The following is a 19,511-nucleotide window of genomic DNA, read 5'->3' on the forward strand; positions in this document are numbered from 1 at the left end:
CCCTCTAGACCCCTCAGGAAGCTGAGCTGGTTCGCACTCTCCTGTGACAACACCAGGCAGGTCTCCAAGGCCTGGAAGTCCTCCCGGCTTCTTGGGCCCTCTCTGCCATCTTTTCTGAGAGCCCTATGCCCTCAAACCAGCTCCCCGGCCCAGCACTCCCAACCTCTGCACAGCTCCTCACCCGAATAACCAGTCCTCACCCATCACCATCGCTCGCTGTAGTAAGCCAACTCCTGCATGGTTACTGCCCAGGCTGACAAGGCAGAGCCTCTGGGAGGGTCCGTGGGACAGAGGGCAATGCGGGGGCCAAAGCAAAAAGTGAAATTTAGTCCCTCAGTCGTGTCCGACTCTTTGCGACCTCATGGACTGTAGCCCGCCAGGCTCCTCTGTTTATGGGATTCACCAGGCAAGAATACTGGAGTGGGTTGCCATTTCCTTCTCCAGGGGATCTTCCCGACCCAGGGATCGAACCCGGGTTGGATTCAATATCTCTTGCATTACAGGCAGATTCTTTACCATTTGAGCCCTAAGGGACCAAATCTGGTACCTTGAGAAAGTCAGATGAGGGGTGTTGGGGGCGCTCACTGTCCCTGGATCACATGGCAGGGGCTGCCCCTAAAGTCCACTGGGGGCTGATTCCCAGCAGTGCCTGCTCATTGCCCATCAGGGGAGGCACGGGGCCCTCTCGGCGTGGGCCCATGTGCAGGCCCAGGAAGGCCCACCAGCACGTGAAGTGAGCTCGTCCGGGGGAGGGCAACATCCCATCAGTGTCTCAGGGGGCTAGCCATCAAGGCGGGGAGAGACCACGTTCACAGCAGATGAATGGGTCAGTGAGCGCAGCAGTTACATACAATGGAATACCACTCAGTCGTAAAAAATGAAGGGCGCTCTGATGCATGCTATTCCACCAGCCACAAGAGTACAAACGCTGTATGAGGATACTGAGCTTGTGCTTGATCAGCCATGTCTGACTCTGTGACCCCAGGGACTGCAGCCCGCCAGGCTCCTCTGTCCACGGGATTCTCCAGGCAAGAATACCGGAGTGGGTTGCCATGCCCTCCTCCAGGGGATCTTCCCCACCCAGGGCCTGACCCTGCGTCCTGAGTCTCCTGCGTCGCAAGCCAATTCTTTACCATTAGTGCCACTGGGGAAGGCCACACAAGGTTCCAAGAAGAGTCAAATTCATGAAGACAGAAAACAGAATGGAGGTGGGGCAGGAGATGGGAGCTGTTGTTTAACTGGGGACAAAGTTTCCGTTTTGCAAGGTGACAAGGTTCTGGAGGGATGGTGGTGATGGTCGCGCGTCAGTGTGAAAGTGCTGAATTCCACTGTACCAGACGCTTAAAGGTTGTTAAGATGGTGCATTTTATGTTATCTTGACTACAATCAAAGACTGAGGAGAAAGGAGTGGCTGTACCACCACCTGCCATCATCTGTGGCTCCCAGGCAGTCAGGGCTCCACTGGAGCAGAGTTGGGGGAGGGTCTCCTCAGCGTGGCCCAAGCCCAGGCTCCCGAGTGCCCCTGCCTGGCCTCAGCCTGTGCACTGGGGGTTACCGTCTGCACCACCACTCCACGTTTCCAGCTGATGTCTCATTCTCACCCACATCTATGCTCCGCTCCCGCCAGAATCGTGTAGCTAGGACCTCAGCGTCTCCATAAACCTCCCATCCCATGTGAAATCTCACCCTCAGCTGGAATGCTCCCAGCGGTAACGATGCACCCGGCTGAGTGCCAACGGTGTGCAGGGCAGGGAGCCCTCGAAGACACCCTGAGTGTCCACAGCCCCCTTTGAAGACGGCCACCCCAGCAGGCTGACGGAGTGCAGCTGACTTGGGCCCCTCCCTGTCCACACTGGGTACCCCCACCCAGAGCAGTACCCCCTCCACCCCCAGAGCCTTGTGACCCTTCAGTTCAGTTGCTCAGTCGTGTCCGACTCTTTGCAACCCCATGAATCGCAGCACTCCAGGCTTCCCTGTCCATCACCAACTCGTGGAGTTCACTCAGACTCAGGTCCATCGAGTCCGTGATGCCATCCAGCCATCTCATCCTCTGTTGTCCCCTTCTCCTCCTGCCCCCAACCCCTCCCAGCATCAGGGTCTTTTCCAATATGTCAACTCTTCGCATGAGGTGGCCAAAGTATTGGAGTTTCAGCTTTAGCATCATTCCTTCCAAAGAAATCCCTGGGCTGATCTCCTTTAGAATGGACTGGTTGGATCTCCTTGCAGTCCAAGGGACTCGCAAGAGTCTTCTCCAACACCACAGTTCAAACGCATCAATTCTTCGGCGCTCAGCCTTCTTCACAGTCCAACCCTCACATCCATACATGACCACAGGAAAAACCATAGCCTTGACTAGAAGGACCTTTGTTGGCAAAGTAATGTCTCTGCTTTTGAATATGCTATCTCGATTGGTTATAACTTTTCTTCCAAGGAGTAAGCGTCTTTTAATTTCATGGCTGCAATCACCATCTGCAGTGATTTTGGAGCCCCCAAAAATAAAGTCTGACACTGTTTCCACTGTTTCCCCATCTATTTCCCATGGAGTGATGGGACCAGATGCCATGATCTTCGTTTTCTGAATGTTGAGCTTTAAGCCAACTTTTTCACTCTCCTCTTTCACTCTCCTCTTTCACTCTCATCAAGAGGGTTTTTAGTCCCTCTTCACTTTCTGCCATAAGAGAGGTGTCACCTGCATATCTGAGGTTATTGATATTTCTCCCAGCAATCTTGATTCCAGCTTGTGCTTCTTCCAGCTCAGCATTTCTCATGATGTACTCTGCATATAAGTTAAATAAGCAGGGGGACAATATACAGCCTTGACGTACTCCTTTTCCTATTTGGAACTAGTCTTCAGCCTTAGAGATCCACAAAGCTACTTGCGTGCTGTGCAGGCTTGTCATTATGGAGGCTTTCCCCAGGTTAGAAACGTTTGGAACAGTCCTTTCACTTTCATGATTTTAAAAAATGCAATAGAAAGAAAGATACATCTTTTCATGGGGGGAAATATTTCTCCATCCGTGGAGCTGAGTTCTGCCTTCCTGGGGCATGAGAGGAACAAGGAAGTCCCTTGACATCAGGACAAATATCTGAAGATTGTTCCCACGTGGTCCTCCCAAGGTCCCTCTGCCCATGCCAACATGTCCAGTTCTTTCAACTGTTTCTCATAGGACAGGATTTCGAGTTCTCATACCACCCTACTAATTAAGTCCTTGACCCTGAAAAATATTTACAATCCCAGAAGAATTGAGATTAAAGATTAAGATACCGAATAAAGCCCAAGAGAAATGACTTTATAATTATGGATTAACTTCTGTGGTTCAGCCTATAAAGGATAAGACAGACAAGGTCAGGGCAGGGGCAACGCCAGTGTCCCCACCAGCTGGAGAAGCCCAGCAGGGTGGACCTGCCACTCCCCCGACCCCCAGCCCTTTTTGCTCTTAGGTGGGCAGTTAAAGAGACCCCAAGAGCTACATCGCTGCACCTCAAAATCTGTGTGGGGGCCTGCAGCTGAGCACACAGGCCCTCCCCTACTTTGATTTTCTTTGATTTTTTTTTCTATCCCAGGGATGAAGAGGATCTATTTTTAGTGGTGTAAGTGAAGAGTTGCCATAGCGACAGCTGGCGGTTACAAGCCAGGTCCTGCTACAGTTCCCAGTCATAAATAACCCCCGAACGCTGAGCCCCAGGAAGAAAGGGGCCTCAGAGACCACAGCTCCTCCCGATCCACCGGGTCCCGGCCTGCCCCGCAGTCAGCAAGCTGGACCTGAGTCCCCGCTGGTGGGGGAGCGGATCAGAGTGCGGGAACTAGCCTTCAGGGGACCCTGGGGATGCTACAGCTCAGTTAGCAGGTGAGGAGAACACCTGCCTCGGTGTGGAGCTGGGCGATGGGCAGAGGAGGCTGGGTGCTCCAGGCGGCACGTACGCGTGCTCTCCTACCGCAGACCTGCTGCGTGTCCACCGGAAAGGCGGGAAGACGAACAAGAAGGGGCACAGCAGCAGCAGGAACTATCAGAGCCCCAGACTGGAGACCAGGGTCCGCCCGCCCGCAGGTCAGGTCGGGGTGCAGGGGGCGTGGTCTATGCGGAGGATGGAGACCGGCGTCTGCAGCCCGCAGGTGGGGGTGGAGGGGGCGTGGTCTACGCAGAGGACGGAGCGGTGACCCAGCAACGAATGAATGAACTTCAGCCACACTGTGGGCGGGGCCGCACCGCTGGCGGTCAGGTGAAAGAAGCCAGAGATAAACCCTATGCGGACCCATCACACGAAGGTCAAAGCCGGACAAGGCTCGTCTTGGGGGTGGGGCGTGCCCACGGGACCTGGGAGAAACTTCTGGGGGGCTGGTGATGTTCTGTCTCTTAGTCGGAACGTCGGTTACACGAGTACGTGCGGACTGTGCAAATTCACCACCTACGATGGACACAATTCTGCAAGCGTCTGCGGTAGCTGGTAAAGGACCCGCCTGCCAGCGCAGGAGATGCAAGAGACCAGGTTCGAACCCTGGGTGGGGAAGATTCCCTGGAGGAGCGCATGGCAACCCAATCCAGTATTCTTGCCTGGAGAATCCCACAGACAGAGGAGCCTGGCAGGCTGCAGTCCACGGGGTTGCAAAGAGTTGGACACGACTGAGCAGGCATACACGTAGCAAAATTTACATAAACAAGGGTTTTACAAGGTTGCTGCACTGTTAGTCCAGAATCAACAAGGTGGTGTGAAAGGCTCTCGGAGCGGGAGGGATTTGAGTGTATGTATCAGGACAGGTGGACTCCCAAGTGCTGCACGCCCACCCCTGGGGCCCCGCTGGGGGTGATCCTGCAGAAGGGAGACCCTGGAAGGACTGCAGAGGGGAGGGTAATCCCCCAGGCTCAGCATCCCCTGGGGTGCTCGGTCCACCCGCACCAGACTGAAGGCACGGTGCTTCCCCCCCCCCTCCACAGCTGCTCAGAGGCCACTCTGAGGCTCAGCCACTTCTGTTGATCCGCTCTGGCTGTTCCGTGAGCAGCTGAGTCACCCAGGAATGAGACACAGGGAGGACAGAGGGGACTCTGGACTCAGTCGCCCCCGGGAGTCACGCTGGCGGAGGGGAACAGCCTGGGGGGTGGAGAAGAAGGGGATGCTCTGCTGGCCCTGCAGGGGAGCAGGGAGGGTGTGGTCCCCCCACACAGTCAGCAGCTGGAGGCCCCATGAGGGGCGTGATGCCTGGAGGAGGCTGAGACGCCAGGCGCCCATCTCTCCCTGGGCCCCACCTCCTGCCCTAACAGGGTGATTGAACATGAAATGTCAAGGCAGACACGCAAGGGACATCAACACAGACAGTTCATGATGGGGACGTCCTAGCCCCCCAGGCCAGGGCAGCCCCTTCCCACGTGGCCTTCTGCTCTCCCCTAGACGCTGCTCAGGTCCAGTTCTCCAGGTGGGCGACCGGGGTCTGCACCCGGCTGGCACCAGGAGACACCCACCTGCAAGAGGCCAGGCTCAGAGCCACGGGGCTGCTCATGGGCGCATGGAGGGGTGCTGCTTCAGGGCTCGACACCCCTGCAGCCCCTGGGGAGCTGCAGCCGAGGTCCCGGAGGGCTGTACACTCTAGGGACAAGCTCCCCTCAGTGGAGTCTCAGCTCACCAGCCCCTTCCCCGAGCCCCCCACCCCATGCACGACACGATGCCCCTGCTCACACTCCTTCCCAGGGGCCTCTGTTCCCAGCTCGCCCTCCAGCCTGGCATTGTAGGTTTTTCTAAAGTCTGGCCCCATCTTCTCTTTCTAGACGTTTCCTTGACTAGGCAAGACCCCCCACTCCAGTCTCCACCAATCCAGTATCACCCCTGTGTCCAGAGCAGACACCCCCACCCCCCGCTCACACCCAAGCCCCTGAGTGTTTAGCCCCAGTGCCCGTCCTGAGGGCCCCTCTCCAGGCAAGCGTCCCTCGCCTCTGCCTACGTGCAAGCCGCTGAGCCTCCTCTGGCATCTTCACATCGTTCTCAGAGCAGTCTGATACACGTGCAATAAATAACACTTATCAGATGGGTTAGCTTGTGGGTGTCTGGCTTATCCACTGATGGGCCCCAGAGACACAACAGTGCAAGGAAGGCCAAGGCAGGGTTGGCCTGGGGGGTTCACTTAAAAATGTACAGAAATGGTGAATCTCTACATCGGGCTTAACACAGCACTGTAGGCAATTATACTTCCAAACCAAAACCAAAAGACGCTTGCTCCTTGCAAGAAACGCGATGACAAACCTAGACAGCGTATTAAAAGCAGAGACATTCCTTTGCCAACCAAGGTCCGTGGGGTCGCCAGGAGTCAGATGTGACTGAGCGACTGGACAACAACAAAACCAAAGAATCAAGGGCTTCCCTGGTGGTCCAGAGGCCAAGGTTCCACTCTCCCAACGCAGGGGGCCTGGGTTCAGTCCCTGGTCAGGGAACTAGATCCCAGACACCTCAACTAAGACTCAAGGTGTCAAATAAATAAAGGATACACAAATACTTGAAAAACAACAACCAAACCAACAAACAAGCTCATAGAAAAAGAGATCAGAGTGGTGCTTACCAGAGGTGGGGGTGGAAAATCAGGGAGGAGAGCTGGATGAAGATGGTCACAAAGGTATGAGAAAAATATAATTCATTTCAGGAAATTCAAACAGGGGCTCTGTATCAACCTAGAGGGGTGGGATATGGAGGGAGATGGCAGGGAGGTTCAAGAGGGAGGGGATACATGTATACCTATGGCTGACTCATGTTGCGGTTTGACGGATGTTCATTAAACTTACTGTGGTAATTTCATGGTGTATGCTGTCCACCCTGAACATATACAGTGCTGACTGCCAACTGTATTCTGATTTTTAAAAGTTTATGGTTGGATTTCCCTAGTGGGTAAAAATCTGCTTGCGAATGCAAGGGACATGGGTTCGACCCCTGGTCTGGGATGATTCCACACGCCGCGGAGCAACAAAGCCCGTGCACAGGTAATGAAGCCATGTACTGCAACTACTGAAGCCTGCGGGCCTGTGCTCTCCAACAAGAGAAGCCCCTGCAGTGAGAAGCCCCCACAACCGCGGCGAGAGGCGGCCTCTGCTCAGCACAACTAGAGAAAAGCCCACCGCAACGAAGATTCAGCACAGCCAAAAATAAATAAATAAATGAATATATATATATATATATATATATATATATATATATATATATTTTAAGTCTATGCTAAGTCACTTCAATCGTGTCCGACTCTGTGCGACCCCATAGACGGCAGCCCACCAGGCTCCCACGTCCCTGGGATTCTTCAGGCAAGAACACTGGGGTGGGTTGCCATTTCCTTCTCTAATGTATGAAAATGAAAAGTGAAAGTGAAGTCGCTCAGTCGTGTCCGACTCTTGGCGACCTCATGGACTGCAGCCTACCAGGCTCTTCCATCCATGGGATTTTCCAGGCAAGAGTACTGGAGTGGGGTGCCATTGTCTGGTTAACTGTAATAATTTTCTTTTAATAAGCCATGTTAGTACAGACTCCAGACTTCACCGCTACTCTCAAGCTCGCCACGGTGGCCCAAAAGCTGGGTGTGAATTTGCCTTTACACCTCCATAGATGTAATAGCTCATCTATCTCTCTCTGCAGTGGGATTGTCTCAAACGAAGTCATATTTTAAAATATGAAATATGTCCACAGAAAGGGACACAGCAATTTAAAGAAATGGCCCATTTGTATAAAGCACCCACAGGCCTAATTTTTTTAGTCTAAATTTAGAATATCAGAGTTTCCTTACAGAGAGTGTTCTTGCAGTGCAGTGAACACACAGCTCTGGGGAAAATGGAGCTGACAGAGGTCCATGGGATGACCTTAGAGACTCGTCCTCTTCCTGGTCTGGGCAGCCCTCACCCACCTGGGCCTCGGGATCTTGGGTCTGAAGGAGCCACACCCACACAGATCTCCTGCCTGGTCTTAAGTAGCTACCAAAGGCCTGGATGGATCAAGTTCCATCTTAGGCTGTGTCAGTTTCTGTTAAGTTTGTCCTTATTTAACAGCAAAATCCAAAATAACAGTGGCTTCAGCCAGAAAGAGGTTTATTCTTGTTTCACATAAAGAAGATGTCGGAAAGACAAGCGGTCGATAGCTAGTATGGCAGCTTCACAGTGTTAACCCAGGCTTCTATCTTTATTTTCCACTAACCTCATTCCTTGCATCTTCAAGCAGTCACCTTATGATCCAAAATGGCTGCGGAGCTCCAACCCTCACATCTACATTCATGGCAGGGGGCAGGTAAAAGGAACCTAAGGGGATTTACTTTTCCTCCTTCCTTTTTTTTTTTTTTTTTTTTTTTGCCCTACCTTGCAGCATGCGAGATCTTAGCACTCTGACCAGGGAATCAAACCTTCGCCCCCTTCAGTGGAACCTAGGAATCTTAACCATTGGACAGCCAGGGGAAGTCCCCAGTTCTCCCCCTTTTTAAGAGTCTTTCTAAATGAAAACAACACTTGCCCATATAGCTCACTGAATAACCGTCACCTGCCCTACTTAGCCACACGCATGGGCATGAAATGAGACCGAGGTGCTGCAACTGAGGAAGACGGGGAGCAGGAATCAGAGTGACGATCAGAGAGATTCTGTCAGAAGCAGACAGAATGAATGAGACAGTCTCTGCAGCCCAGGAGTTTAACGAGAACAGCCCAGCCAGGTTCATCAGGCTCTGGGTTGAGTTTTCTCAAGGCAAGTCCTAGAGAGCCCAGGTGCAATTGTAGGAGGGCATCTCCAGGGCCGTGGACCTAGAGGAGAAGCTGCAGAAAAAGTGCAGTTGGTGGGGTTCTCTTTCCTTTATCTTCTGAAGATAATCGTGGATCCAGAAGGCCCCTCTCAGCCACATGACCCAGAGAGGCCTGCCATGAGGGCAGACTCGAGAAGCAGAGGTGGGTTAGGTGTTGCCAGGGCTGCGCGGGGGACCCTGCAGCAGAGGCCCATTGCGTCTTGTTTGAGAGGAAACCTGATTTTCTGAGAGTGGATCTGCTCCCTTCCCTGTCCTGCTGACAAACCAGTCCCCACTAGTCAGGTAGATTCTGCAAAGGTGGGCCTGCCTCAGCAATGGCCACACTGAGCTCAGCAGGGACGTCAGAAGTAGGGCGGTCAGCCGGCGGTGATGGCCACCACTTTCCCAGATGTCTGAGAGCGATGCTGGGCTGAGTACCTGCTGAAGATGGCCTTCCAGGTGTTGGAGATCCCCCGAGTCTCACTGGGCACTGGGAACCCCTTTGGGGTGCTTCACGTGCCAGACCAGACCTGCCCTGGACCTTTGCACGCTGCTTCTCCCACCTGGATCCCTTCTGCCCCCCTTTTCCCTCCCTTCCCCTCCCTACTGGCTGCGATCTAACACTTTAGAGCCTATTCTTGTCCACAGCAGCCTTCCTGAACACCGAAATCCATCCTCCTGACATCTCAGCTTACTCTTTAATATTTCACTATGCACTTTAATTACTATGGACGCATGTTTGCTCAGCACCTATCCTGTTCCCCACGGTCCCCAGCAGCTACACCCACACCCTAAGGTAGGAGCTTAACAGACATGTTTGGTGGATTCAACCTTAATGTCAGAGAGAGCCACAGACACAGAGCAGGAGGTGGGAGCTCCAAGAGTCTGATGCTCATGTCTGAGGCCCAGGTGGTTGCAGAACCAGGCAGAGAGGACACACAGGGCAGGGGTGGGAGGGGGCAGACCCTGGGCGGGGGGTCAGATTGTGAGTGGAGCTCTGCTCCAGGGCAACCCCCACATGGGGCGACTTGCAGGCCTCCCAGAGCTCACAGGTGATGCTGAGTCCCCAGCGAGCCTGGCCACACCTCCCTGTCACTTTCATCCAGAAATACAACCACGATTAGGAACTCCCAGACTCTACACGGAAGTGACCACAGAGCATCCCTGGCTGCGTGTGTGTTCAGAACCCACTTGCTGTGCGTCCATCAGCCACACTAAGGGTGGGCACGTGGTCGTTTGATGGGCCAGCCCTGATGACCAGCGTGGTGGCGGTGTGGGGGGTAGGGAGGAATAGGAGGCCCCCGTAAGCTGGTCTGCAGTCACTCACGGGCATTTTCTGAGGCCTGAAGATGGGATGCAAGACCCGAAAGAGACCTGCCAGGCACAGACAGCCCTTCACCCTATTCCTCGGGGGCCTGAACTGCTGGGTGTGTCAGACTAGGAGTCCGGGGCATTTGGACCTGGGGACACCAGCCCCTCCTTCCCTCTGAGCTGGAGGCTGGAGTCTCAGGGCAGGCAGGTCTTCCCCCAGTGAAGTCGGAAACATTTTGAAGCTTGGGCAGAGAACAAGAGAACTACGGGGGTAGCAGCATCCTGCATTGACTAGATTTCCTTATTTTCTGTGTTTTCTATGGTCTGGCTCTGGCGTCTGGCTGACTGGGGAGGCCTGCCCCGCCCGGGGTTAGCCCGCCCCTCCCTTGCAGGGAGCCTGCCTTTCATATGCAAACACGCCAATCCACAGTCCTACTGGGAGGCACCCTCCTGCAGCTGGTCCTTATGCTCTAGAAGGCACTACCCCTTGCCTGATCATCCCAGGGGCAAGTCCCAGACTACAGACAGCCCCCAGACCCCAGTGCCTGCTGAAATGATTAAGCTAGGTCACCCCAACCCTGCTTGCTCTGCCTGGCCTTGTCTCTCCCGCGGAAACCACAATGAAGGCTCCCGCCCACCCTTTCCGCTGGCTTCTTCTACACCCTCCACTGACCCTGGAGCTTCCCCGCGAGGTCCTGCAGGGTGTGGGTGGGGGGAGGCTGTGCCCCCTCCTCTTGGGAACTGGGAGTGACCAACGGCCTTTCTGTGGCATCCACTCCTGACCTGTCAGAGTCACAGCACCAGAATAACAATGAAACCGACATTTTAACATACACCTCCCCATCGTCTTGGGACTTCCCTGGTGGTCCAGTGGTTAAGAATCCGCCTGCCAACGCAGGGGACATGGGTTCAATCCCTGATCCAGGAAGATTCCACACGCCAAGGGGCAACGAAGCCCACTTGCCACAAGTACTGAGCCCAGCACCCTGGAGCCCGTGCTCTGCAACAAGAGAAGACGTCGCAGTGAGAAGCCCGGCACCACGACCAGAGTGGCCCCTGCTCATCACAACTAGAGGAAGCCCGTGGGCAGCAACCAAGACCCAGAGCAGCCAAAGGTAGACTAGTTAATTAACAAAAAATAAAAACACAGCTCCCCACTGTCTATGCTAGGTGTGTTTCTTTCCTTGCTCTGCACTGGCAGACATAAGGACTCCCCATATCCGCACAGACAGAATCTTCTGTCAACAGGAAAGCTGCAAGGAGAAACATGCAGTTGATTCTGACTAATGGGGCCTTTCTCAGAAGCCCTGGCAGAAGCACCTGCCCACTTGACTGATTTCCCAGGTGCGAGGGCAGAGGAAGGAAGACAACCGACCTGAGGCCTGAGGCCTGGGGCTCGGAGCTCAGCGGGCAGGGGCTTGTCCTCCTCTCAGCCTCGTCTCCCCGCAGAGCCGAGCGTCTCTAGGAGGCGGGGGCTTGGGTTGGGGGCATTCGGAACCTTAAACAAATCCTTTCTTTCTTTCTCTGTTTTTGGCTGTGCTGGGTCTTTGCTGCTGTGGGCTTATCTCTAGTGGCGGTGAGCGGGGCCTATTCTCTGATGCTTGGGCTTCTCCTTGCGGCGGCTTCTCTTGTTTTGGAGCAGAGGCTCCAGGGCGCTCAGGCTTCAGTAGTGATGGCTCCCAGGCTCTAGAAGACAGGCTCAGTAGCTGTGGCCCACGGGCTTAGCTGCTCCGCCGCATGTGGGATCTTCCCGGATCAGGAATCAAACCCGCATCTCCTGCGTTGGCAGGTGGATTCTTCACCACTGAGCCAAGCAGCAAAGCCCAGGGATTTGGATTACGGACATGAAAGCGGCAGGACAGCTGAACGCAGGCGAGGCTGAGTCCTGGCAGTTTTATCATTCATCTGCTGTGCATCTGTGAAGCCACTGGTATTAGCTGGTTTGTGCTACCTCTTTCGGTGAAGCCTTGTAGTCATCTGAGTCACCGAAATGCCCTCTGAGCCCTCCACGTGTCTGTCTCAGCAGTGCCCTTGGCCCTGGAGCCCCAGGTGGGTGCCGTGTCCCTGCTTCCGGCCTGGGTTTGCTGGAGGACCACACCACACCTCCCCGCATAGCTCTGGGGACACCAATCACCCCAGACTCCACGGGCCACACACAGGTCTGAGCTGGGGCCTCCCTGGGAGGGGACACACTCCCTCCTGGGGATTACACCCTGACCACCGCCACGGTCAGGACACCTGTGGAGGCCAGCAGTCCAGGGCCAAGGGCAGCAGCAGCCCCAGAGGCGTCCCGGTGCTCAGGGTCTCAACAGGGTCTGGACCACGTGTGTTTTCCTTCTCGATCATTAAAGGCAAACTAAGAGTTGAGGAAAACAGTGGAAGCAGTGGCAGATTTTATTTTCTTGGGCTCCAAAATCACTACAGACAGTGACTGCAGCCTTGAAATTAAAAGATGCTTGCTCCTTGAAAGGAAAGCTATGACAAACCTAGACAACATATTAAAAAGCAAAGATATCACTTTGCCAACAAAGGTCCATATAGTCAAAGCTATGGTTTTTCCAGTAGTCATGTACAGATATGAGAGTTGAACCATAAAGAAAGCTGAGTACTGAAGAATTGATGCTTTTGAACTGTGGTGCTGGAGAAGACTCCTTAGAGTCCCTTGGACTGAAAGGAGATCCAACCAGTCAATCCTAAAGGAAATCAACCCTGAATATTCATTGGAAGGACTGATGCTGAGGCTGAAACTCCAATACTTTGACCACCTGATGTGAAGAGCTGACTCACCGGAAAAAGACCCTGATGCTGGGGAAGATTGAGGGCAGGAGAAGGGGATGACAGAGGATGAGATTGTTGGACGGCATCACTGATTCAATAGGGATGAGTTTGAGCAAACTCCAGGAGATACTGAAGGACAGGGAAGCCTGGTGTGCTGCAGTCTTTGGGGTTGCAAAGAATCGGGCACGACTCAGCGACTGAAGAACCGCAACAAATGAACTGAGGACAGAAATCACTGTCTCTTTAAATGCCCCAGGTTCTCAATCTGCTCTGGATGCTGGAAGCCCCAGATGCTGCTCTCTTGGGTGCCGAGCCCCCGGGCCCTTAGACTTACCCTGGACCAGGTCCCAGCAGGAGGGTCTGGGGGACAGAGCAGCAGGTGTCTGACCCCGGCCAGGCTTTCCAGCCCGAGGCGTCTCCATCACCGAGCGGGGTCACTTTGTGAGGTCCACCCTCTCCCACCTTACTTCTTTCTCGCTTATTCCTCTATTCACTCCACCAGGCTCTGCAATCGGGTCCCACTGTCTTCACACACACCCTCAGTCCTGGAATCACAGACTCGCCATGTCCGGTGTCAAGGCTCTGCCCAGAAGCAGGACTCCCCGGAGCCACGCCTCCTCCAGGCAGCCCGCGAGCCCTCACTTCACTGTCTCCATCATCACTCGGGCCTTGTTTCTAGAATGTTCCTAGTCTGCCCCCTTGGGGGCTGGGAAAGGAAGGGGCGCTGAGAGTGAAGGCCAGCTGCTGCTGTCCCCTCCATCCTCACCTCCACCCCTGGAGGGGGCACCGCTGGGAGCAGGCATGCAGTGAGAACACACAGCCCTGCCGCTTGTGCCCGCCTGTCAGCTGGTGACTGGCCCACTGGCCGGTGATCCAGGGTGGCCGCTGGTGGCAGATGAAGGTGGAAGTGCTTAACGAGGATTTCCCCGGGAAGCCCCTTGCCTGGGCCCCTCCTTCCACCTGTCATCCTTGGATGCTGGGTCAGGGCTGCCACGCAGCGTGGTGACGGCCACATGGAGGGAAACTGGGCAAAGGAAGATGAGCCCCCCCAGCGGGGTTTGAGGTGCAGAGGATGGGCGGGAGGCGGTGAGCCAGCCTCCTCTGACTGATCCCGAATCCCAAACGTCTCCCCCAGACATTATAGAGTCCGAATCCCCCCCCTTCCCCTTGCAGACGAGCTGCAGGCTCTCTGTGGTCTCCTGTGTGGGCGCAGGTTCGGCAGAGAGGCTGGGAGCCAGGGCCAGCCGCTCCAGGTGGGCACCGGGCCTGCAGAGGGCTGGGGATATAGGCTCATAACCCCAGCTCTGCCCTTACCGTTCCATGGCCTTGGGCAAGACCCCAGCCTCCAGATCCCAGCAGTGCTGGCTCAAGACCCCTGGGGGCTTCATCTCACGCCCCCTCGCCCCTCACCTGCCTCTGTCCTCACTCCTGCTGGGCCCCCCGCCTAAGGGCTTTGGCCTGCTTCCTGCTGTCCAGTCACACTGGCCCCTCGGTGCTCCTGGACCCAAGGCTCACCCTCCCCAGGGCCTGGGCCTTCCGTCTATCTGCAAGGACCTGCCTCAGGGTCCACACGGCGCCTCCTTCTCTGGCCCTCCGTCCTGCCCCTTCCCCCGCAGCGCTCCCCACGGCCCGGCATCACAAAGGGAAACTCACTCGGCTGTCACAAGGGAGGGGCGCCGTGTGATTCCGCTCGTGAGGCACCGGAGCGGTCACTGGAGAGAGGCCGGGAGGAGACGCTGGGGGAGTGCCAGCACTGGGGGGCAGACAGAGCGGCCAGCTGTTAAAAGGGACAGGGGTCTAGTTGGACATGCTGGGAAGGTCTGGAGATGCCAGGGGCGATGGTCTGCTCAACAGTGTGAATGAGCTTAAGTCCGGTGAAGAGTATGGGTAAAAATGGGTAAGGTGGTAAGTCTTACGTCCCATCTAATTTGCTGTACTGGTTGGGTCGCTAAGTTGTATCCGACCCTTTGTGACCCTGGGGACTGTAGCCCGCCAGGTTCCTCTGTCCTCCACTATCTCCCAGAGTTAGGCTCAAACTCATGTCCGTTGAGTTGGTGATGCTACCTAAGCCCTGTCTATTTTACCACAGTTTAAAGAACCATCTCAGTGGCTTGCCCTGGGAGGGCGCACCGGTGTCTGTACACCCAGTGTTGGCACTGAGCAGCTCAGACACTGGTGGGACTGGCAGAAAGTGAAGCAAAAGTGGAAGTGTTCATCGCTAGTCGTGCCTGACTCTTTGTGACCCCGTGGACTGTAGCCCGCCAGGGCAGAGCGCTTCTCACCACTGAGCCTGAATATGGACACCGTTCCTCCATTCTCTCCCCTTCTCTGGATGCTTGAAATGTTCCATCATAAATAACTACATATATTCAAATGGGTGACCGAATGAATACTGGGCTCTCCCAAGGCCACCCCAGTCTGGACACCGGAAGCTGGGTGGGCAGGCAGCCACCCAGAAGCAGCACGGAGATAACAAGGGGCTGGGCAGGAAGCAGAGGGTCCCAGGGTGGGGAGGATACCGGGGGGGCGGGGCGGTCAGGACAACAGCCGTGCCCGCTGCTGAGGCAAAGATGACCCATGGTCCCCACAGTGGCAAGGCCCGCTGCAGGCTCCGCTGGCATTAACAGGGGATGAGAGACTGGGCCAGGCAGCGTTCGGGTGATGCGTGAACCCGGGCAGGAGGAACTTTGGAGTTTCGTTCCAGAAGTGGTTGCACATTCATCACAAGGAGGGCTAATAGGAGGAGGAGGCTCAGTGCAAAACAAAACTTGTCGGGGGCTCTCGTCTCCAGTGTCCCCTGGACCCCAGCTGCGTGGGGACACAGCCTCCTGATGCACCCAGAGGCTTCCTGGCTCTAATGCTGGCCCTCAGAAGGGGCCTCTTAAGGCTCCAGGTAGCTTGTGTTGAATCACTCGCCTCTCACTACAGAGGGTAGAAAAGTTGCGACAGTCAGTTCTCTGAACTAATGAGCAAAATCCTTCCCTAATCTGCCTTTTACATTGTTATTACTATTGCTGCACGCTCTTTGTCCACATCATCTGGATCTCTGTTGACCAAAGAGGCCGAAATTGAAGGCTTAAGTCCAAACCATCGCTGTGTTTGCCTACAGAGTACGACACCTGCAGTGGGAGGTGCCTACTGAGCTTTGTAGGGGAGTGGGAGGCTGGGCGGGCCCTAAGCTCTGGGCCAAAAGAGGCAAGCTTCTTGTGAATCAGAACTTTCCAGGGCATTTTGTTACCAGGCTTGAAGTGTTTAAAACTCCTATCAGAGCCACAGGCTTCCAAACAAACATGCCGACCAGGGGCAAACATACATGGATTAAGTAACCGCCGATCTGCCAGGCCTTCATTTCCCTCTGCGGTTGTTCTGGCTGCTCAAGAGCCTAGGAGGCGACTTCCCTGGTGGTCTAGCGGTTAAAAAATCTGCCTTCTAATGCAGGGGGACGTGGGTTCGATCCCCTGGTCAGGAAACTGAGATCCCATAGGTTGCGGGACAACTAAGCCCACGCATGCACAGCAACCCACGTGCCTCACAGAGACCCAGCACAGCTGAAATGAGAAGGAAAAAGGAGGCCACAGGGACGGCTGTGTGTGCGCGCGCAACTGTGTGTAACAAGGAAGACGCGTGTGTGTGACGAACGACCTCACCTTGAAACGGAACAGAGGATACAGTGAGTGGCTCCCGGAAAAGACTGACGGGGCCACAGAAGCGCCCAAGAACACACAGAATCGCGCTGACCACCTGTGTTTACTTGATCTGGGAAAGACGGAGGGTGGGTGAAAGGCAGACATCCTCCCAACCCTCCTGGAAGCTTTCTTAAAAGAAGAGAGAAGACTTCTCTGAAATTCTTAAGCTCTAGGGTTTCGCCAGTGGCTCAGCAGGTAAAGAATCCGAGATACAGGAGATGCGGGTTGGAGATATGGGTTCAATCCCTGGGTCTGGAAAATCCCCTGGGGGAGGAGATGACAACTCACTCCAGGATTCTTGCCTGGAGAATTCCATGGACAGACACAGTCCATGGGGTCGGCTGCAGTTGGACACCACTGAGCACCCACATAAGGATAACCATAGGGAGGAAAGGGATCAGCTGGAAGGGAATTAAAAGAAGGCAAAGTCCGGAAACAGTGCTGCTGGAGAACCAGGAGTGACTGTGGAGGGGCCCCATTTCAATCCGCCCCATAACCAGCAATTCTCTAGGGAGAACCTGAGATGCTTCACGGCGTCAGGGTTGGAAGATGGATGGAGAACTTCCTTGGGGACGTGGTCCTTGTCCCTAAGAAGCCCGGAGGTCACTGAATAGGCAGTTGGGATGATTTCAGATAGGAGTGGTTCAGTCTGGTCTTGGGGAAGGGGTAGGTGGCAGGCAGGGAGCTGGGAGGATGCTCAGTCCACACTCTGTTTTTTTTTTTTTTTCATCTGATGTATCCACACCACACATGATTGAGGGGCCAGCACCTGCTGCCTGCCCCTGCTCAACGGCTCTCACACTGGGACTCTGACAAAAGGAAAACTGGATACATGGGCTGTATCCCAAATCCCAGAGGAAGGGTCTAGAAGATACTCTGATTTTCCTGACCCTGCGATCAGAGCCGGCATTTGCATGTGAGCTCTTGTAAAGCCTGGTCAACATGCAAATGTTATTTTTGATTTCGGAAGCAGAACCGACAGGATGACAGATTTAAAACACAAGGGAGAAACCACTGTCTGGCAAAGAACAGGCTTTTTTTTTTCTAATGGGCCCACCCATGCTCATTAGCAAAACCAGACTTTTAGTGAAATAACAGGTTTAGACTTAGCTCTATAGTAAATGAATGTTTATTACTTTATTATTTAAAAGAAGAGTCTTCTTTTAAAACCACGTCTAATTTAGCCTGAAGCTGAAGCTCCAGTACTTTGGCCACCTAATTTGAAGAGCCGACTCATTGGAAAGACCCTGATGCTGGGAAAGATTGAAGGCAGGAGGAGAAAGCGGGTGACAGAGGATGAGATGGTTGGATGGCATCACCAACTAGATGGACAAGAGTTTGAGTAAGCTCCAGAAGTTGGTGATGGACAGGGAGGCGTGGCATGCTACATGGGGTCGTAAGGAGCTGGACATGACTGAGCAACTGAACAACAACAATTAAGTCCAGAGTGTCTGTTATCCCCCACCTCCTCCCCTGCCGTGTCAGGCTAGGCACTGCTCTCCTCCAGCAATTCACCTTTGCACACGGTGCAATCAGACACCACTCTGATTCCTTCACAAGACTGAAAACTCCCTGCATTTCAGAGCTGCTGTCTCCTTTGCTCATCCCCCCCCCACCCCGGGGTTATCAGTGGCACACTGGGTCCATTAGAAGCTTCCGGAAGTAATTGGCTAAACTGGGTGTAGCAAGCGATGTCGGCAGGTTTTCTGTTTACCTTTTTCTTTTCTTACTACAGGCACTGCCTTGGAGATACTGCAGGTTCAGTTTCCAGTCCATTGCAATAAAGTGAATATCGGAATGGTGAAGGGAGCCACACGGATTTCTCAGTTTCCAAGTGCATATATGAGTAATGATCACACAATAATGTAGTCTACTAAGTGTGCAACAGCATTATGTCTAGAAAACAATGTACATCCCTTAATTAAAATACTTCACTGCTAAAATATAAGGCTAGTCATCATCTGACAACACAGGGGAACCACAAACCTTCAATCTGCAAAAAAAGAGAGAGAGAAATGCAAGGAAACGAGGCATGCCTGTATTCTAGGCTTCCCAGTCGGCTCCGTCGGTAAAGAGTCTGCCTGCAGTGCAGGAGGTGCTGACAGACCCGACTTGGATCCCTGGTTTGGGAAGATCCCCTGGAGGAGGGCAAGGCAGCCCACTCCAGCATTCTTGCCTGGAGAATCCCACGGACAGAGGAGCCTGGTGGGCTGCAGTCCACGGGGCCACACAGAGTCGGACACGGCTGAAGAGACTGAACACACACACATGCCTAAATTCCAGTTTCCATGTACTGCCAAAATGTTTTGCCAAAGTCATTTCCTTACTACACAAAACGATGATTTCTGGCCACTTACCATGTGGCCTTACACCCAAGGAGCGCAGTTTAGTGCACCTGACAGCTTCCCCCTCTTTGCTACCACTGGGCTGTGTGAGGAGGCTGCTATTCTGTCTTAGGGGCGAGTGTTCAGGAATGCCCGTGTTCTGCAAGCAGCAGCCTTCAGGGCAGGCAAACTCCCAATTCTTAGGAAGTGGGCAGGCTTAGCCAGGCCCCTGGGAAGCCCTGGCTGCCTTGAAATCCACCTGCCTGACTCCAGCCAGACAGGGTGCCTCCCTCATACCCGCAGGTCACTGGAAGTACTGAACTGCAGATGGTTCACCCCACAAACCAAGCACACTGGTCCCGACCCCCCGTACCCAGAGAGGCTGCAAGAAGGTCCCAGAAGCCAGGGAGATCACACAGCAAGCTTCTCCCCGCACCCCACCCCCAGCCCCAGGACAAAAATCAAGGCAGGCGTTAACCCTTCCCTCCCGTGTTAACCCTTGACCACCCGATGACACAGCTGTGGGCCCAAGGGGATGAGAGAAAGGCATCCTCTGTGATCTCCGGTGCTAGTCTTCTCTGCACACACACATCTCGTACTTCTTAGCCGCCAACAACAGCTCCGGTCCATTCTTACTTGCCCCCAGGCTGCTGCTTTTGCCGAAATGAACGCCAGTCCCATTGATCA

The 19,511-nt window shown here is 54.4% G+C and overlaps 1 protein-coding gene across 6 annotated transcripts in view; it reads right to left on the reverse strand.

The window, feature by feature from the left end:
* Positions 1 to 19,511, reverse strand: part of PRKAG2 (protein kinase AMP-activated non-catalytic subunit gamma 2) — a 308,173-nt gene that overhangs the window by 155,981 nt on the left and 132,681 nt on the right. The gene's annotated exons all lie outside the window — the stretch shown is intronic.

Source organism: Ovis aries, chromosome 4 (assembly GCF_016772045.2).
Source record: "Ovis aries strain OAR_USU_Benz2616 breed Rambouillet chromosome 4, ARS-UI_Ramb_v3.0, whole genome shotgun sequence".
NCBI lineage: Eukaryota > Metazoa > Chordata > Mammalia > Artiodactyla > Bovidae > Ovis > Ovis aries.